General features: G+C 33.5%; 1 long non-coding RNA gene across 1 annotated transcript; it reads left to right on the top strand.

Annotated features, from left to right (window-relative positions):
* The first annotated feature begins 15890 nt into the window (after nucleotides 1–15890).
* On the top strand, nucleotides 15891–21096 carry LOC132760329 (uncharacterized). Its single transcript, XR_009629836.1, has 4 exons — nucleotides 15891–16298; nucleotides 16498–16565; nucleotides 16771–16828; nucleotides 17077–21096. It is a non-coding gene; the product is annotated as an uncharacterized LOC132760329 (long non-coding RNA).
* Nucleotides 21097–22249: the final 1153 nt, after the last annotated feature.

The following is a 22249-nucleotide window of genomic DNA, read 5'->3' as shown; positions in this document are numbered from 1 at the left end:
CTCTTGATAGGTTAAGATGGGTTATGAAATAACACACATTTTATCCGGTTTCTCGTAAAACATTAAAATGCACGCCACGTACACTATTTAATTGTCACTTCAACAATTTATGGTATAAACTTAAAAAGTAACTTAAATAACGATAATTTCATAATTTTATGTGATTAAATATTTCATGGTACTAAAACGTCCCGGTTGAATGATACTGAAAACTATAGCTGGCAAATAACAATTAAGCGATCACGTGTCAATCCGTTTGCCACTTACCGCCTTGCCAATCCACTTTCAAAGGAAAACCGATTGTGTAATATTATGTAATACATGGGTAATAAAATTGTTTATTAAATAACTTTACGTTTTTAGTCCTATAAAAAAGCACCTGTCACACGTTCAATAACACGATGGCCTGCCTTAAAACAGGGCCAATAATTATATCACTTTTTCGGCCCCGGGCCGAAAAGTGATATAGATATAAAGCCCGCAATTGAAGTAATTTGATTGGCTAATAAAGCAGGGCCAAAAAATGATATAGATTTCTGCAAGAAACTGGGAAATGGCAGCCATTTTGTTTTTACTCGGTCTATGTGTAGACGTAAATGAAACAAAATATTCTCAGTGTCTAAACATTCACAGTCTGACATTTTGATGTACATGTACAATATAAGTTACAAAATGTAGGTTTTTCCATACAAACTGATATAATTTAGTTATTTTTACAGTTGTTCTTTGTTACAATTAAAATGTGTTAGACCTAAAATAAGAAGAAATATCCGAGGATTAAATGTGAAATATTATAAGTACATAGAGGATATTTGTTTGTTTCAGTGTAAGATCGAAAAATATTTCACCGAGCCAGTCATATTAGAAATTATGGTAAAACTAATTCCTTCAGAAATGTTTTCACGATTAAATAAAAGATAAACATTATCTACATTTTGAGAAAAAAGTCCTCAAAAAATCTCCTTGCAGAATCCTGAAAAATCAATCATAAAGATTTAGTAAAAATCAATATTTAAATGTGTCTCTTAAATTACACCGTACTTTAACTTTATGCACGTTCGGTGACGTCACGTTTATTATATTTTCGTTGAAAGATCTGAAGTTACTTCAATTCCAGCATTCCTAGTGCAAAGGTGAGTAATTTTAGTCATTTTTATATTCTTCTGTATAAATTTTAGGGAAAAATATGTCAGTAGATAGATTTTATTGACCACCAATCAATCGATTATGCAGATGACAAAATGTGTCATATAATTTCGCGATTTTTAAACACAATTTTGAATGAAGTAATCATTAACAGAGAGTTTATCTTTTACCCATTGTTCTATATTGTTTTCTTTTGTACAATTATCTAAAATGACACAGAATTAACCACACATCTTACTGAGTATTTAAAAAAATGTGTATGCACAAGTTATGTAAATTTTTCTTCTCTACGGAAGCGTGTTGTGATCAAAATCACGAAAATCTAGGGATATTTTTTTAAAATGTTAAATTTGACTTATTTCAAAGAGTTGGCATGTTTTATGAATTGTGGAAATCATAATTAAATCAAATAATATGATAACTTGATGTAAACAAACGTATTTTGTAATACATAATGCATTTCTAAGCGAAATGATAATATTCCAGCATGTTATATGAAAAATAGGGTGTAATCAAGCTAAAACTATTTACCTATTAATGAGGAAGCTGTTACTGAAACTTTATACATTACTTTTACTTCTTAACAGATAACATGGATTTAAAACCCAAATTATTATGCCAATTATTTGATTCTTTTGTAGGTTCAGTCATATCATATGCATCTGAGAGTATGGGGTTTTAGCAAATGAAAAGATAATTGAGCGTATTCACTTGAAGTATTGTAAAAGAATTTTAAATGTTAGAGCCAATACAAGGAATGTTCGTATATACGGCGAACTTGGCCGTTACCCATTGTATATAAACCGATACGTAAGAATAATTAAGTTTTGGTGCAAATTGATAAATACTGATAATATAATTTTACGGAAAACATATGAATAAGAATTTAGTTTATCTGACTGTTATAAAGGTAAAAACTGGGTATCAAATGTTAAAAAAATGCTAGATATATATGGTTTATCCGAATACTTTTTGGAAAATAATATCGTAGATAGTAAATTATTTCCAAAAATATTTAAACAAAGAGTTATTGATAATTATATACAAATATGGCATTCATCTGTAGAAAATAATTCTGTTTTAGAACTTTATAAAAATTGTAAAGAATTATATTTATACGAAAACTATCTTAACATATTACCAAAGGATCTTAGATTTTACATCACAAGAATTAGGATGTCTGCACATACACTAAGAGTACAAACGGGTTATATGGTCAGAATAGAATCCCAAGGAGTGAAAGATATTGTTTATGTTGTAAGAAGATGAATACCATTTTGTTTTGATATGCCCATGCTATGTTGACATAAGGAAAAAAATATGTGAAACGATATTATTACAAATGTCCGTCAATGTGTAAATATTGGACTGATTTCTTCTAATAATAAAATTATACTCACTAATCTAGCTAAATATTTGAGAGAATCGATTAAAATCAGGAACATTATTGTTAGTACTAACAACTGAATTTTGAAATTTTGTTACAAATTTATACTAAAAATTCAATTGATTTGTTGTATACTCTGCGTAACAAATTGTTTTATATTAAAGTGTTAATAATATTCTCTTAAATCATTATTGTTCATTCTCTAGCTTTACATGAAATTCAATAATATATATAAAATCCTATATTATTTGTTAAATAGAAACGTGACATCTTTACAATTTGTGTATTTATATTGTAGTGATGATGCACTATGTACAAATCCAAAATAAAATTCTGTTCTGTTCTTTACACAGTTTTATATCTTATGTTTTAACTATTTTTATTCTATCATTCTAGACAATTTGGATAAGTCTAATTTATAATCTAATGTCAAAATGCAATAGATTTCACTTATCAAAATGGTTTTAAAACACAAAATTTACTTAAATACTAAGATTACATATTCAAAGAGAAAATTAAAATGAGGTGTTAACAGACCAGACTTCAAAATTGCATTTGATATAGATTTTAATTATATCTTTTCCGATCCTAAACCATTTTATTCTTATTATAACATATTAAATTTGCTTCAATTGTTTTCTTTTAAATAAAATGTAGCTTGATAATCTACCCTCACGATACCAGTGCCAGTTGTATGTATATTTTAAGTAATGTTTTCCATGTTGTTGTCAGCATTTATAGAACAGTTGTTGTATAATTAGTTAGAAGATGGATAGGCACGTGACTTCTACACAAGGGGTAATGGGATGTGAGAGAAAAATGGCTTTTCACGTATATATATCTTATTGAATGAATGAAAACAAAACAATTAGGTGTCTTTCAGGTTTGTTAATACAACAGAAATTGATATATCAACACAAATTTAGATCATTGTTTTACAGCATGATTATAATAAATGCACATACAAAAGAGTTTGCTCATACCAACATTTTCTCGGGCGTTTCCCTACTATATCATTTCAATACTATTTAACAAATAAAACATGACCTTGAGGGCAATATGCAAGTTTGCGGACTGGTTGGTCAGACTGAGGAAGGTATATGGCCCGAAGCGCAGCTTTCACCCCTGAGTACGGACCCCGGACGCCGGACATGTCGCCAATTATGTCCTTAATTGCCAAATGGTGACCTATTAATTTTGCATTCAGTAATTCACTGAATGCGACTAAATATATTGTTTTATTCTTTCTATTTGATATACAATATGCATGATTAATACACTTGTTACTATATATAGTAACAAAATTGCCTATGATTTCAACTGATTATGTCTGTCACGTGACCTATTATGAGTTTGCTGCCCGGGGCCGAGAACTTGTTATCAGCCCGCTGAACATGTGCACGTGCACAAACTGAAACAATGACGTCATATTTTACGTCATCAAACAGTTAACTGTAAAAGTGAATGTAGGTTGTCAGCACTAATTGCTTTATTTTTATTATGAGAGCTTAAGCGTATTTAGTACAAACACATTTTTGTTACTATTGAAATTTGAAGAAATAATATGACAAATTCATTCCGAAAAAAAATGAAAATAAAACATAAAAAATAAACATCTCTGTACAGAATAGTAGAAGAGTAGACAAGAATTTCAACGAAAGAACTTTGTTGTTGTATTTTTTTTAAAAAAAAAATGCTACTAGAATCTATTAGATCTACAAAGTGTATTAAAGACATTAATACACTTGTTACTATATATAGTAACAAAATTGCCTATGATTTCAACTGATTATGAGTGTCACGTGACCTATTATGAGTTTGCGGCCCGGGGCCGAGAACTAGTTATCAGCCCGCAGAACATGTGCACGTGCACAAACTGAAACAATGACGTCACATTTAACGTCATCAAACAGTTAACTGTAAAAGTGAAAGTAGGTTGTCAGCACGAATCGCTTTATTTTTATTATGAGACCTTAAGCGTATTTAGTACAAACACATTTTGTTACTATTAAATTTGAAGAAATAATACGACAAATTCATTCCGAAAAAAAAATGAAAATAAAACTTGCTTCTTGGTTCTACTGCTTTGACCGCCTCCGTGGTCGAAGGGTTAGAGTCGATGACTTCTAATTCAGTTACCTCTCTGGCGTGGGTTCGATCCCTGGGAGATGCCTTGGTAGTTTAGCGCGGAGGAAGGTAGTCTAGTACTGGTGTTACTCTCCAGGAACGATGGTTAGGAAACTACCCGCCTATATGACTGAAATACTGTTGGAAAAAGGCGTATAATGACACAAACAAACAAACAAACAAAATCTACTGCTTTGAACACACAAACAGAAAATATCTCTGTACAGAACAGTAGAAGAATTTCAACGAAAGAACTTCAAAGTCTATTTGTTTTGATTATGTTTTTGTTATTTGTTTTTTGTTTTTTTTTAAATGCTACTATTAGATCTACCAAGTGTATTAAAGACATTAATACACGTCAGCGTAGGGCCGGAAGGTGATAATCGGCCCTGAATGAATAACGGCCCTCGGGTCCATTATTCATTTTGCGGGCCGATTATCACCTTCCGGCCCTCTCCTGCCGTGTATTAACCTCTTATTAATACACTTGTTACTATATATAGTAACAAAATTGCCTATGATTTCAACTGATTATGAGTGTCACGTGACCTATTATGAGTTTGCGGCCCGGGGCCGAGAACTAGTTATCAGCCCGCAGAACATGTGCACGTGCACAAACTGAAACAATGACGTCATATTTTACGTCATCAAACAGTTAACTGTGAAAGTGAAAGTAGGTTGTCAGCACGAATCGCTTTATTTTTATTGTGAGAGCTTAAGCGTATTTAGTACAAACACATATTTGTTACTATTGAAATTTGAAGAAATAATACGACAAATTCATTCCGAAAAAAAAAAGAAAATAAAACTTGCGTCTAGATTCTACTGCTTTTAACACACGAACAGTACTGTTAGTAAACATCTCTGTACAGAACAGTAGAAGAGTATGTGTAGACAAGAATTTCAACGAAAGAATTTCAAAGTAGATCCTATTTGTTGTTGTTGTTGTTTTTTGTTTTTTGTTGTTTTTTTTAAATGCTACCAGATGTATTAGATTTACCAAGTGTATTAAAGACATTAATACACGTCAGAGTAGGGCCAAAAGGTGATAATCGGCCCTGAATGAATAATGGCCCTCGGGCTAAAGCCCTCGGGTCCATTATTCATTTTGCGGGCCGATTATCGCCTTCCGGCCCTCTCCTGCCGTGTATTAATCTCTTAATATCTGTTATAAATATCAATTCACGTTTGAAGTACAAGTTTACCGCTTTAATTCATCACAAAAGTCATGTTTTCTGGGTGACATAACTTATAATCACGTCTTTTATAGCCTTCAAGTACGCTAAAATGTAGTCTATCGTTATTGCGCTTTTGCCCTACGCAAAATGCGCATGCGCGAAATGCAACATCGGTTGCTATGGAAAAATCGTATTGTAAAAAGATCTATAGCATATAATTATAAAGTCATTCGAAACACCTTGCAAATTATACGTAAACGTCTCGGAAATAATACGAATTGAGAATAGTTCTATCACATGACTTTGTATGTACAGAAAGTGGTCAGGGTCAAAACTACATCAACCCAGTATTATTGTTGTTTTGCTTTCTTATTTTGGCAACACCATCAACCTTTTACATTTAAGCATGATGCATATAATGGTCTCATTGGCTTCCTTAGCATCACTATAATAAGAGGTTAATACACGGCAGGAGAGGGCCGGAAGGTGATAATCGGCCCGCAAAATGAATAATGGACCCGAGGGCTTTAGCCCGAGGGCCATTATTCATTCAGGGCCGATTATCACCTTCCGGCCCTACTCTGACGTGTATTAATAAGAGGTTAATACACGGCAGGAGAGGGCCGGAAGGTGATAATCGGCCCGCAAAATGAATAATGGACCCGAGGGCTTTAGCCCGAGGGCCATTATTCATTCAGGGCCGATTATCACCTTCCGGCCCTACTCTGACGTGTATTAATGTCTTTAATACACTTGGTAGATCTAATAGTAGCATTTAAAAAAAAAAAAAACAAACAAATAACAAAAATAATCAAAACAAATAGACTTTGAAGTTCTTTCGTTGAAATTCTTCTACTGTTCTGTACAGAGATATTTTCTGTTTGTGTGTTCAAAGCAGTAGATTTTGTTTGTTTGTTTTTTGTGTCATTTTACGCCTTTTTCCAACAGTATTTCAGTCATATAGGCGGGTAGTTCCCTAACCATCGTTCCTGGAGAGTTACACCAGTACTTGACTACCTTCCTCCGCGCTAAACTACCAAAGCATCTCCCGGGGATCGAACCCACGCCAGAGAGGTTACTGGATTAGAAGTCATCGACTCTAACCACTCGACCACGGAGGCGGTCAAAGCAGTAGAACCAAGAAGCAAGTTTTATTTTCATTTTTTTTTTTCGGAATGAATTTGTCGTATTATTTCTTCAAATTTAATAGTAACAAAAATGTGTTTGTACTAAATACGCTTAAGGTCTCATAATAAAAATAAAGCGATTCGTGCTGACAACCTACTTTCACTTTTACAGTTAACTGTTTGATGACGTTAAATGTGACGTCATTGTTTCAGTTTGTGCACGTGCACATGTTCTGCGGGCTGATAACTAGTTTCTCGGCCCCGGGCCGCAAACTCATAATAGGTCACGTGACACTCATAATCAGTTGAAATCATAGGCAATTTTGTTACTATATATAGTAACAAGTGTATTAATGTCTTTAATACACTTTGTAGATCTAATAGATTCTAGTAGCATTTTTTTTAAAAAAAAAATACAACAACAAAGTTCTTTCGTTGAAATTCTTGTCTACTCTTCTACTATTCTGTACAGAGATGTTTATTTTTTATGTTTTATTTTCATTTTTTTTCGGATTATCACCTCCCGGCCCTACTCCGACGTGTATTAATAAGAGGTTAATACACGGCAGGAGAGGGCCGGAAGGTGATAATCGGCCCGCAAAATGAATAATGGACCCGAGGGCTTTAGCCCGAGGGCCGTTATTCATTCAGGGCCGATTATCACCTTCCGGCCCTACGCTGACGTGTATTAATGTCTTTAATACACTTGGTAGATCTAATAGTAGCATTTAAAAAAAAACAAAAAACAAATAACAAAAACATAATCAAAACAAATAGACTTTGAAGTTCTTTCGTTGAAATTCTTCTACTGTTCTGTACAGAGATATTTTCTGTTTGTGTGTTCAAAGCAGTAGATTTTGTTTGTTTGTTTGTTTGTGTCATTTTACGCCTTTTTCCAACAGTATTTCAGTCATATAGGCGGGTAGTTCCCTAACCATCGTTCCTGGAGAGTTACACCAGTACTTGACTACCTTCCTCCGCGCTAAACTACCAAAGCATCTCCCGGGGATCGAACCCACGCCAGAGAGGTTACTGGATTAGAAGTCATCGACTCTAACCACTCGACCACGGAGGCGGTCAAAGCAGTAGAACCAAGAAGCAAGTTTTATTTTCATTTTTTTTTTCGGAATGAATTTGTCGTATTATTTCTTCAAATTTAATAGTAACAAAATGTGTTTGTACTAAATACGCTTAAGGTCTCATAATAAAAATAAAGCGATTCGTGCTGACAACCTACTTTCACTTTTACAGTTAACTGTTTGATGACGTTAAATGTGACGTCATTGTTTCAGTTTGTGCACGTGCACATGTTCTGCGGGCTGATAACTAGTTCTCGGCCCCGGGCCGCAAACTGATAATAGGTCACGTGACACTCATAATCAGTTGAAATCATAGGCAATTTTGTTACTATATATAGTAACAAGTGTATTAATGTCTTTAATACACTTTGTAGATCTAATAGATTCTAGTAGCATTTAAAAAAAAAAAAATACAACAACAAAGTTCTTTCGTTGAAATTCTTGTCTACTCTTCTACTATTCTGTACAGAGATGTTTATTTTTTATGTTTTATTTTCATTTTTTTTCGGAATGAATTTGTCATATTATTTCTTCAAATTTCAATAGTAACAAAAATGTGTTTGTACTAAATACGCTTAAGCTCTCATAATAAAAATAAAGCAATTAGTGCTGACAACCTACATTCACTTTTACAGTTAACTGTTTGATGACGTAAAATATGACGTCATTGTTTCAGTTTGTGCACGTGCACATGTTCAGCGGGCTGATAACAAGTTCTCGGCCCCGGGCAGCAAACTCATAATAGGTCACGTGACAGACATAATCAGTTGAAATCATAGGCAATTTTGTTACTATATATAGTAACAAGTGTATTAATCATGCATATTGTATATCAAATAGAAAGAATAAAACAATATATTTAGTCGCATTCAGTGAATTACTGAATGCAAAATTAATAGGTCACCATTTGGCAATTAAGGACATAATTGGCGACATGTCCGGCGTCCGGGGTCCGTACTCAGGGGTGAAATTATGATTGAAAATATGTCTCACAGTCAGAATTAATTTCAGAATGCCCATAGACATATAATTATAACGAAATCCCTACATATCGCCAACAGATTTACATTTTGTACTTTCGGTTCCTAAAACTTATTAATGGTATTTAGATAATATTATTTATACTTTTATTTCCATGAATTTACTTAATTTAAGCCGACTTTAAGACCAAATAATGAAATAAACCAACATTTTAGACATTTTGTACTTTCGGTTTCTAAAACCTTGATATTTAAGAAATAATATATCCCAAACTGTGATTTTATCGCTCAATAACATCATTGTTTGGAGTTCGGATGCGAGGAATTATATCACGAGGGCGTAGCCAGAGTGATATAATGATGCGCATCCGAACGACAAACAGTGATGTTATCCAGCGATAAAATCACCGATTTGGATATATTATTTCGATTCTAACACGACATCAACAAGTAAATGATGCCGTACCTGATATATAGCAAAATTGCGCCTGATTTGTTTCCGTACTTATTGTCATCGCGTCGGATTTTATAGTGGTTACGTCACATGTATAATGATTACGTCACATGTATAAATATATAACGTCAAACAGTGATTTTATAGCATAATAACACACACTTTCGGTTCTTCTGTGTTCAATAGGGAAAAATGCGGGTCGTGTTAGAATCATTAATAATGTACTGTTTACTTTGATAACTATGAATTAACTTAATTTATGTGGACTTTTTCTTGATATAATGGAATATATTCAGAAAGCAATTCTAGCATTAAATTACAATTTGTTTACATGTTTAGTTTCTTAGCGTAGGTAAGACCGAAATATCGCGTCCGTATAGGAGGCAAATAGAACCGAAAATGATACAATTACATAAGTTTGATGTAAACGAGATGGCACATTGCATACTTTTTGATTATTTAATGACAGGACATTCTTTGAAAATGTGCAGGAACAAGATGTAAATACTGCCAGTCTGTACTTAAAGTGATTGATAAAGTTCGTCGAAAATTTTGATTACATTCGCAATTTTGCGACCGAAGTGATATTTATGTAAATGGAAAACCGGCGAGATGTACCGATTGTTAAGATCACAGAAAATATATCGTTAACATGTAAAGTCAACATCAATAATTTCGCGTCATCACTTATTTCTCTGCAATGCCATATATCCATGAGACTAGTTTCATACAGCAGAAAATACTTAACTATTTTAGCTTTTGACAATTTTTGGTACCGTAAGTTCATTGTTTCTTATCTTTCTTGTTTCAAAGAGTGAAGTATCGTGATCTAAGAGGAGCACAGTGTGTGTCGCCTTGGTCATTTTCATTCGTTTTTTTTCATAACATAAAAAATGAAGAAATTATTCTACATGCATATACATTGTATTAATTTCTTTCTTAACATGTATATTATAAGATTTTTAACATATTATATGGCCTATGTATAGGGTCAACACACCATGACGTTCTCGTCATCGCTCTCTGAACGTTTCAATCGTTCAATTTTTGAACGTTCTTGAATGGGGTTGACACATCTAGCATGTGATTAATATGCGTCTAACGCATAACTAGCGTGTGTCTAACGCGCAAAACTAGCGTGTGTCTAACGCACGAGAAGCGTGTAACAGCGACCAAGTAAGATACGTCTGAAACCCATAAGCGTGTGCTAACGTACCACTGGCGCGGGGCGAATTATTTGTCAACTCCTGACGAGCGTTGTGAACGTGTGACTTACGCCTGAATAACGACAGCATAGCGTCTTGATGGCGTGTTGTTTTTACGGATATACGGGTACAGAACGCTGGAAACTTCATATTAAATTCAGTTTCTCTTGTGAGTTTGAATAGTCAGCATTATGACACTGGACAGTTTTACAAGAATTTTGAACTAGAAAAAGTGAAGGCATTTTACAATAAGAAACAACGGATGGACAGGTGTTCAGCTTATACATGATGCCTCTTCTCACAAAAGCCAGATTAAATTATGATTTTTTATGGCAGTCACCAATTGGACAATAAGTTAGTGCCGGTATATTTGTCAGTAATAAAAGTATTAAAAATTGTTTTCAAATACCAGATTTAATTTTTCAAATCAATATTTATATACGCTACAAATGTATTTAAGCTGAAACAGTATTTAATCAATAGGTCAAGGTCGGGCGAGGTAAAAAAGAAAAAGAATTAACGTAAGAGTTTATTTCAAGCTTGCACAAACCAGTTTGAGATTCATATATTCTACAGGTTTCTGATAAGGGTGTTATGAAGTTGGTTCTGGGGAGTGGGGATCATTTTGCTTCAGAAGGAATCCGTTGTATAAAATAAAGGCATCTCTTTGTCTTTAGAATAAAGATTGGGGTCTATGACATTCCTTTCAGTTCGTTCGGTTGAATATGCCGAAACAGTTCTACTACTCTGGATACTTCTAATTTACAACATAAGACGTTGTGTTTTCATATTTAATCTACTATAATACGCAGTAATCATATATAGAAGAAACATTATCGAAATGACAAATGTTAAGTGCCTAAAGCCTTGAATATTAAACCAGTACAAAATGGATATTAGCTAAATTATTAAAAAGATTCATATTGGTGGGTAAATATAAAACTACAATAATCAATGTGCTGTAACACTGGTTTATTTCTGATTCAGAGAGTTCCCGAGAACAGATTGTTTTAAAACTTTATGAATAAGTGTAACGGATCCTAATGTACTTTTCTTGTGATCAGTTTCTTTTACTATTTTTATTCTTTTCTAGAAAATACAACTACTGTATAAGACATTCATAATAAACGCTTGCCCCCAAAACAGTCTCACTTTTTCACAAAAATCAAGAATGGCACATTATTTCCAACAACTTATGCCAGTGCCCTTTGTGGCGCCATTATATGTCGCAACGCTGATTACCGTTAAATGTCACAACTGTAACGTTAAAATTAATGTCGAACGATTTACTCTTACCGTTAATTGTCGCAACACTACCGTTAAATGTCGCAAGAAATGTCTTTTTTTTTATTGAAATTTAACTGAAAAAGCGATTGATAAAAGTATAGTATGCAAATGTTCATATAATAATCATCTGTAAAGTATTTTGCTTTGTGTACTTTTGTACTTCTACTTGCCCTCATCGCCGTTGGTTCGAATCCCGCAAGAGACTTAGTATTCTTTTATATGAGGAAGATAGTCCACCTAGTTTATGGAACGTCGCTGGTTTTATTCAAATTCCCGTTCGTGACTGAAATTATGCACGGAAAGGCAAATAATGTCCTTCTTCACCAGTAAGGCGGAAAAGTTACCATGTCCTGACTCTGATGGTGCGCATTAAAATCCAACAAAATTCTATTTGTATCAGAATGCTTATTTTGTATATATTGCTGTAAGTGCTAACGTTCAACAATCTGAATATCAACTTGATTATTTTTGGTTATACGAATTTGTTTTAGTTCATTTGTGTTGGAAGCTCTAAGCGCATTAAAGTACTAGAACTGGAACTAACCAGTACTAAGCAACGAGTTTAAAGTTTTTTTGCTAACGGTAAAAACGTCTTGCACCTGACTCGGTTTGAACCCACGCAGCCTTCTTTAGATTACTAGTCTGACGCGTTAATCACTCGGCCGTACCGCCTCTAAGTTGATTACTTTTTTTACAGAAGTCTCGTTAATAATCTTATTACGCTAAATCAAAATGTTCGATGAGTTCAAGACCGAATAAAACAGTTAATAATTATAATTCGGTCATCTATTTTTATGCTCCCCGAAAAATTTCGGGGGAGCATATAGTCGGCGCCTTGTCCGTCTGTCCGTCTGTCCGTCTGTCCGTCCGTCCGTCTGTCCGTCTGTCCGTCCGTTGTCTTGTCCGGAGCATAACTTGAAAACCCTTGGAGATAATTTGTTGAAACTTCATACAGTGGTAGAGGGCATCGAGGGGGAGTGCAGTGTCAAAGAACCATAACTCTATTTTGCCCGGTTTTTGAATTATCTCCCCTTATAGAAAAATCTTGTCCGGGGCATAACTCTAAAACTATAAGAGATATCAACATGAAACTTTGTAGGTGAATAGATCTCAATGGGTAGATGTGCAGTGCATAAGAACAATAACTCTTTTTGTCCTAATTTTGGAGTTATTGCCCTTTGTTTATTTTAATACTTTGAACTTTGTCCGGAACATAACTTGAAAACCCTTGGAGATAATTTGTTGAAACTTCATACAGTGGTAGAGGGCATTGAGGGGGAGTGCAGTGTCAAAGAACCATAACTCTATTTTGCCTGGTTTTTGAATTATCTCCCCTTATAGAAAAATCTTGTCCGGGGCATAACTCTAAAACTATTAGAGATATCAACATGAAACTTTGTAGGTGAATAGATCTCAATGCGTAGATGTGCAGTGCATAAGAACAATAACTCTTTTTGTCCTAATTTTGGAGTTATTGCCCTTTGTTTATTTTAATACTTTGAACTTTGTCCGGAACATAACTTGAAAACCCTTGGAGATAATTTGTTGAAACTTCATACAGTGGTAGAGGGCATTGAGGGGGAGTGCAGTGTCAAAGAACCATAACTCTATTTTGCCTGGTTTTTGAATTATCTCCCCTTATAGAAAAATCTTGTCCGGGGCATAACTCTAAAACTATAAGAGATATCAACATGAAACTTTGTAGGTGAATAGATCTCAATGGATAGATGTGCAGTGCAAAAGAACCATAACTCTGTTAAGCCTTATTTTTGAATAATCTCCCCTTTTAGAAAAATCTTGTCCAGGACATAGCTGTAAAACTATAAGAGATATCAACATGAAACTTTGTAGGTAGATAAATCTCAATGGGTAGATGTGCAGTGCACAAGAATCATAACTCTACCTTGCCTAATTCTGGAGTTATTGCCCTTTGTTTATTTTTACTTTTTGAATTGTCCAGGACATAACTCGGAAATCATAAGAGATATCATCAAGAAACTTTGTAGGTTGATAGATCACATTGATAAGAAGTGCAGTGCAAAGAACTGTAACAGCCTTGCCTAATTTTGGAATTATTGCACTTTGAACTTTTTCCACGGACATAACTCTGAAACTACAAGAGGTGTACTTTCCTGTGTCCAAAACCTATTCGGGGAGCATCACCCGGCTCAAACCGGGCTCTTGTTATTTTTATTTATCCCCTACTCCCCGATCCATTTTTTTTTTAAAAAATGTCCCGTAAAACATTTAATAAAAAAATGTTAGCCTTATAGATGTTTGTGATAAATGGATTTCAATTTTTAAGATTTACTAAGTTACATCTGGCATAGATAAGAGTAACCTAGCATTTTACCTTCCACGCGAGATATTCAAGCGATACCAAAGTCTAGATATACCTTTACTTACCACGCAACAAATTCAGGCAATACATTGAGCTTTCTTTTTTCTAAAACACATTTCGCTTTGAGACTACATATCGGCAAAGTCTTGGCATCAAATAATCAGAAGATTCTCTATCTACTTTAGGACTGTTTAAAACAATGTTGTTGTTTTTTACATTGAACTGTTACTGGAATCCGTGCTAAAACCACCGAAAATGCGATTGAATTTGATCGTGTTGACTGGTTTATTAACGCGCAACAATTTCCTATTACATCGCTTGTTGCCATTTAAAAATGTGAACCAAAGTTACTAGAATCAAATAATATTATTTTTAACATGTATCATCTTGTATTATCATCGCAGAGACATAAACATCACAGCAAATCTTTTTCTCTCTGAGAGATAGCTGGTCCCTAGTTCACTTGCATAACTTTAAAATTGACATAATACCAGTTTTTGTACATGAATTTGATATTGCGACATTTAAGGGTGGTGTTGCTACATTTAACGGTAAGGGATAATCCTGCGACATTTAACGTTACAGTTGCAGATGATTTTGCAATATTTAGCGGTTGTTGCGTCATTTAGCGGCAATTGTGTGACATTTAGCGGTAAGTGCGACATTTAGCGGCGTTGCGACATATAACGGCGCCACACCCTTAAAACACAACTTCAAAAGCAAATTTCAAATTGCAAAAAAGAAATTAAATAAATAAATAAATAAAAAAATAAAAAAATAAATCTCAAATAGATTTTTTGTTACAACAGTTTAATCATGAGCTAACATAACATGAAATAAAATAAGATAAAAAACTCCTTCATATAAAATATTAAACAGTGCCAGGGTGTCAAACCCGATGTAAGCATTTTACCTCTGCATCACAGCCTCACCTGCTATTATGCTAATGAAAAATAAACAACAAAACAATTTGGTTATTTAAAAAGAACCTAAGAAAAACCTAACAAAAATGCATATAACAATTTCAGACTATAATAAAAAAAATCACTGATGCATAGCCTCTTTGAAAATGACTTTATATAAACTTGTTCATTTGTTAAACAAATCAATTGTTCTGTTCTGCACATGCCAACTGGAAGGCAAAAATATGAATACACGGAAGTTCAAAGACGAAAAACACGAGTGTACGACGATTTAGAGGTGAAAACATCATGGCGAAATTGATAATTGTGTTTTAAAATAAAAGTATATATAAAACACTTCTTATGAAGTATTAAAAGAAACTCTAAATACGCATTCCGAACAAGCGCTCTATCAATTTGTTATTCTAACACGACCTGCATTTTGCCCTATTGAACATATAGAAGAACCGAAAGTGTGTGTTATTATGCAATAGAGTCACTGTTTGACGCTCTATATTTAGACATGTGGCGTAATCATTATACATGTGACGTAATCCGACGCGCTGACAATAAGTACGGAAACAAATTAGGCGCAATTTTGCTTAATAGCAGGTACGGCAGCATTTTTTTGTTTATGTCGTGTTAGAATCGAAATGATATATCCAATGCTTTCTTGACCCCCAAATTTCAACGTCAACATTCTATAAATAGACAATAAAAATATTACCATTTACGTAGGTTGAAATAAATTTATTTGCTTAATTTTAGAAGAAACATGCATTTATTGTTGATGAAAAAGTGACCGACAACCACTGAACAAAGAAAATACTAAATAAAGCATTTTCGGGGCCGTCCGGGTTTGGTGGTTGTCTGGTTTTGGTGGTCCCAAACCAGTAATAAAACAATATTCAGATTTACATGTACGTATATATAAATTTATATTTAGATATATATTTTGCATTAATAAACATGTATGTAAATGTACATAAATAAAATCAATACTTAATTTCAGATGGGACATCCATGATTTACACACCAATGGTCATATGATGATTATCTAATGTTCAGCTGTCTCTTGTATCAAGGTGAGTCATACTTTAAGTATTATCTATGCACAATTTCTATCTATAATATATGAACAATGTTTGTTTTAACTTGTCCTTTTTTTAAATATGCTATTTATGTGAAATAGACCACACCATTATGTCATTTGAGTATCGGTTGATGCAATATATGCTAAATTCATACATGATTTCTCACAAAATATGTCTTTTATTTCTATAGATGATACAAGCCACATTACCAAACCATGCTGATGGAACAAACAACGATATGAAGGGCGTTGCATTTCGGTATGTTTATACTGACTACTGTATATTAAATTAATAAAAAACTCATGACAATTTCTCTGTAAATATACACATGCTTGCCATAAAGTTTTCGGACAAAGGTCTAATGTATGTTAAATGCAGGGAAATAACATAGGCTATTTAAGGTAGGCTGAAATAAATGCACATTTTATACTGAATATTTCTATACTGAATAATTTTTTTTCAGAAACCCGTTGTGCATTTCTGATTTCGGGATCTACAAGTAAATATCAACATGGCAACAGGTATATTTTGTTTTTACCAATGTCAGATGGTTTATACATTCATCATGTTCCCATGTGTCGATATTGGTCTGAATAGTAAGATAATCAACACACAATACAAACATATATAAAATAACATATTTCATAAGTTATATACATGTATGATGTATATTCATATTTTACACTACATAATACTATTGTTACTGTGAAATAATGCATATACAAAATAAAAATATATACAGATCTGTAGATTTAAAATATGCTTTCAGATTCTACAACGTGCGTATTTTGTGCGCAGGATATCCAGAATGGATACCAATTGTCACTCTCAGGGAGAAGGGAAGCAACAGTGTTAACCATGCTAGCGATCTGAGGAATTCAAGTATACAAGTATACGAACAATTACAGGCCAAATTGTGCATCAAGACTGTAGAAGGGATTTTATCCACAATAGAAACATTTCAAATAGTTCCAATTTTAAGTGTAACCAAGTTAAAAGACATTTAAGATCAAATGCTAACTTTGCTTTAAAGTGTGATCGCTTGTTCTGTGGTAAGCCTGCTAAAGTTGCATCTGGTAAACATAGATGTTCATCCTGGTAGAAGTTTTGATTTTCAGGAAACACATCGTCGGAACCCACGGTACACATTCCGTATACACTACATTTAATATTATTACCGATACATGTATACGGTAAATAGCCTGCGTTACCGAGGATGCAGGAAACAATACAACTCAAATGTTCTAAGAGAAACAATGTGTGGGGAAATGTTGTTTTAAACAGACTGTTGTCAGTTTTGGAATTTCGTCAGATTCGAAGAATGTATATTTCAGATCAGACATTGAAAACCCAAATAGTTTGGCATATATATTCAAAAGACACCAAAATATGATTGGAATAGAGATTTGTTATCTCCTACCATTCCTGCACGCTTTCTCTGGTTGCGACAGTTCTTAAAATAATGTGTAAAAATGAAGTGTTCCGGCAAAATGCTGCAATATTTCATTCTTCAACAAACAAAGAAGAAATTATTACAGGTGATGAAAATGCCATGAGGATATTATATGATGAAGCTAGGGAGATAAATTTGAACAAACTGAGATTTCACAAATTTGTAATCAAACCCATGTCAAGTTGATCTGTTATTCAAGTTCAAAGCATTCCGCCTACGTCTGACATTCTTTACCGTCATATTTTCAAACACAAACATGGATTGGAAATGATAAATTAGATCCAACTGAATGGGGATAGGAACTTCTCGAAGGACTCTTTTACCCACAAAATCTACACAACCCGCTGCTCCAGATTTTCTTTTAAATATTATCAGATGCAATTGCAAAAAATGCCACTCTTAGAGATGTACCTGTCGCAAACATAACCTTGAATTTTCGGTTGGTTGTGGAGAATGTCATATTGTATTAGCTGTTCAAACTGTCGGTCCATTTCAGATATTGATTTTGCAGACATGGAGGACTAGATCTTGTATCGACGCAATGCTCTTAGAACTAGTTGTCAATTTTTACCTGTTTTGTATTGAAATGTATTCATATTTAGTGTTATTATTGGCAATGTACATGCATCTGGCATCTTGTTTTTACATAAGCAATAGAGGTTTCACTTTAAGTTATTCATATAAAACTTTGCAGACAAATCTGTTCTATATATTGAACAGTCTCATATTCCTCGCGAAGTAAATACAAAGTAGCTTGTAATAAAAACAAAAGATTTATAATAATACTCTGTTTGCTTGCCATATGAAGTAGTTCTTTAGTATTGTAGTTATACTCTTTTATCCAGGGTCAAATTATACTAAAATTTATGCAGGTGTCTATCACAGAACAATTAACTTGTACTAGCACCAAACTATGCGCTATAACATAAATGTAGTAAAATGTTTGAAACAATCTAACTCCAAATGTACAATAGTATTGTATATTTAGAGTTAGATTGTATATTGAATACATACTTATCAATGCTTTCTTATATTTGCTTGTGTTGCGACACACTGTTTTTTTCTCTAATTGTCAATGTCAAAGTTCACCTATTGTAAATAAAAATGTATTACTATACTGTCTGAAATACAGAACGATAATTTCAAATTAATAGAAGTGGTCTTATATGTTGTAGACTGTTATGTGTTAGTACAAGCATGACAATAACCCTACCATATACTTAAAGTGATTTAAGTGTACATATCGATGTGACAAAAATGTAGTTCTTGTGAATGAAACAGCCTGTATATTCATGTTCTTTATATTTATTATCACTACATTGTTGCTTGCCAAATTAGGTAGCTCTTCGGTACATTTATACATTTGTAATATAGTTTTATTCCGTGTGTAATGTCAAATTTCAACAAGTGACACTTAAATGTATATACTACAATTTCTCCATAGACCGGGCATAGTATTTTTCATCTGTAGTTTTGGTAATTGTAACTCGCTCTTAATTATACTTACTTGTTGTTGTTGTTCTTTTTTTTTTTGCTTGAAACAAACAAATTATTCAAAATGCGTTGGATGTTCAGAATGTTAGCTAAACAAAAGTGTACCTGAATTATTCAACATTTATCTAAAACATAATTTACAATACACATGTATGTCCATTTTAATTCATATGAATACAGTTGACATAATTTACAAAGTACTTCTTCATGCATAAATATGTTATTATGTATTGTTTTTACTGTAAATATACATGGAATGGATGATTTGCTGCTTATATATCGGAATTTGACTGGTTAAAAATTTTAACATAAAGTGGGTGGGGTAATTTGACACCAGTTTGTCATAGAATTGCCCACCAAAATTTTTTTTTTAAATTTTAAATGCATAAATTTTTGTATCAACATGTACAAAAATTTGTTTGTATGAAGTTTGCATGTAATAAATATGTTTAACTTATATATAGAAGTGTTTTTTTAGTATCATCGGAAATTAACAAATTACGCCGATTTTATAACTGAAATTTAAGGGTGTCAACTTGAAAGCTAGAATTATCACATTTCCCCTTCAGCAAAAGAGTGCAACTTTTTTCCTAATATCAAGCAGATATGGTACCATCATAAAATACCAAAACAAAAACTTTTGCAATTAGTTCTAGGTTAGCTTGATTTTCGGGCTAATTTGACTAGACTATTATGCTCAGGTCAGTTTCTGAATAATTACACTTTTATGTACTCGTTGTCTCTAAATAATAGAATATTTACGTAGATCTACTTTTGTACAGTTCAGTCTCTGAATAATGACACACATGAATTACATAAGTTTAATATATTAGATGTTAAAAATCGTTTAAGGAAATTATATAAATCGTAAAACAAAAACAATTTATGTCAGAACTAACATTTTCATCTCAGTTGATTTTTTATAATCCCCGGACACGGTATTAATGTTCTTAAGGCTGTACTGTTTCGATTGGTTTGCTCATAAAATTGAAAATCCAATGGTTTTTAAAAATTTTAAGTAAACAAATTACGATAATTGCAACTTGAAGTGTAAAATAACACTGTTGTAACTTTTTGTAGTATCTTAATGCCCATTTCGGGTCTTTGTCAATATTGCCAAAGCATCTGCCACCTCTCTTGCACACACAGTCGGGGCAAATGGCATACTCTTCACATTCTACGCACTCTGCGTCGCAGCAGCAACCAAAAGGTCTAAAAATGAATAATCTACAGCAGCAAGGAAAATCTTGTTTTATGGCGCAGAAATCTTTACATAGGTCATGACAACACGGTTTGTACTTCTGCTTGCACGAACTGGCACGAAAGGCATTCTTGATTGATTTGATTATTGTCAAAACAATAAGTTTCGTCATGGCAGTCAAGTCAACCTGACACTGTACGCTAAATAAGGTTAACAATATGGCCTGGGGCAGGTCGTCACAAAGAACACCCAGCACTGTTTCTATCCAACCATGTAGCAACTGAAACCCCCTGCAAGCAGGCTCTTTTTCACTCTTATCTCGCAGTTGGTATTCTAAGAGTGTTTCCCCGATCATGTTAACTATTTTCAAGCAGGCGTAGGCGGTTCCTATGCCAACAAAGGCCCCATAGATTGATGTAAGGTCAACGGACCCTTCACTGCATTGAGACTTCCACGGCGATTTCCCTTTCAGACTATTTACTGTTTCAAGCACACTCAACCAGGCTGACAATTCAAAATTTCCAACCCACGAGGCGAATTGCAACCAATTTAAGCAAACATCTAGAAGAATGAAAAGTGCGGAGACTATACGCTTGAAAATTATACCTGCTAAAGATGGTATGATTGTCGGCCCATCATCGTCTGCAAAGAAGAGCAATATATTGACAAACTCGATTATAGGAGTTTTAATTCGTTAGCTTATATCACACTTAAATTGCGGTATATCTGAATTTCATATTGATTGAATGGGAAAATGACACGGTGAGTTAATTATTTGATTATTTAGTTAATATGTAAATTATTTCATTATTTAGTTAATATGTAAATTATTTCATTGTTTAGTTAATATAAATATATCTTTACTTTATGAAACTGATATTAAACATTTATTGGGGAGAAACCATGGCAATATTGCAAACACTTTTTGCCCCACCCTTTTGTATATGGTGATATTATGTTTATGTAAAATAATTGATTTATATTCATATATGCAATAAAATATTTTTAAATAAGAAGATTATTTGGTTAAAAGTACCTTCATCGGTAGGCATAGGGCTAAATGAATCTCGTACCATGTACTGGTTACCAGGGACATGATAATGTACTGTATTGGAGCCATAACCTTGTTGAACAGGCTGCATCACATACTGTACAATTCCTTGAGGTGCTGGATCCAAAGCTTGCATCTGTATCGGCGTTTGGCTTCCAGCATGTTGACCCACTGCATAAAACCCGCTAGGCACCTGGCCTTGGTTTGATGACCGGGATGTAATATGCTGGTCAGCAGGCTCCCCATAGTAACCTTTAAAACAAAAGAAATGAGAAGAAAAGATAAAAACGCTACTTTTTCATCACTGCAGCTTGCATCTTGTCATTTACCCTTAACGTAAATAGACATAAATGGACACGTTACATATGTAATGTCTTTATCATAAATAAAATCTGTAGAGAAGAACGAGGCGACCAGGCAATTCATTTTGAAATATCATTGGGAGTTTATTTGTTTATCAAACAACCATTTATTATATCGATATAAAAAGTTTGCTCGTCGTGTGTTTTTATTACTAGAATTTATGACTCTCACGAATCCCAACAAAGATTCAAAGAGCGTGCTTCAAAAATAGGAGAACGCCTTTGAGTTATGCATAGAGTTTATTTGATTAATTTATAATTGAAAATACTTGATCGGTTATTTCAATATACAAACATGCACATTGTTAGTTTCTGCCCGCCACCAACAGAGTTAACAAATTATAGAAATGTCGAAAAAAATATACGAGTTTGACATCTTGT

The sequence above is a fragment of the Ruditapes philippinarum genome, unplaced genomic scaffold (assembly GCF_026571515.1).
Source record: "Ruditapes philippinarum isolate M1 unplaced genomic scaffold, ASM2657151v2 ctg32_1_1_1_1, whole genome shotgun sequence".
In the NCBI taxonomy this organism is placed as follows: Eukaryota; Metazoa; Mollusca; class Bivalvia; order Venerida; family Veneridae; genus Ruditapes; species Ruditapes philippinarum.
This window is presented reverse-complemented; position numbering and strand designations above follow the sequence as displayed.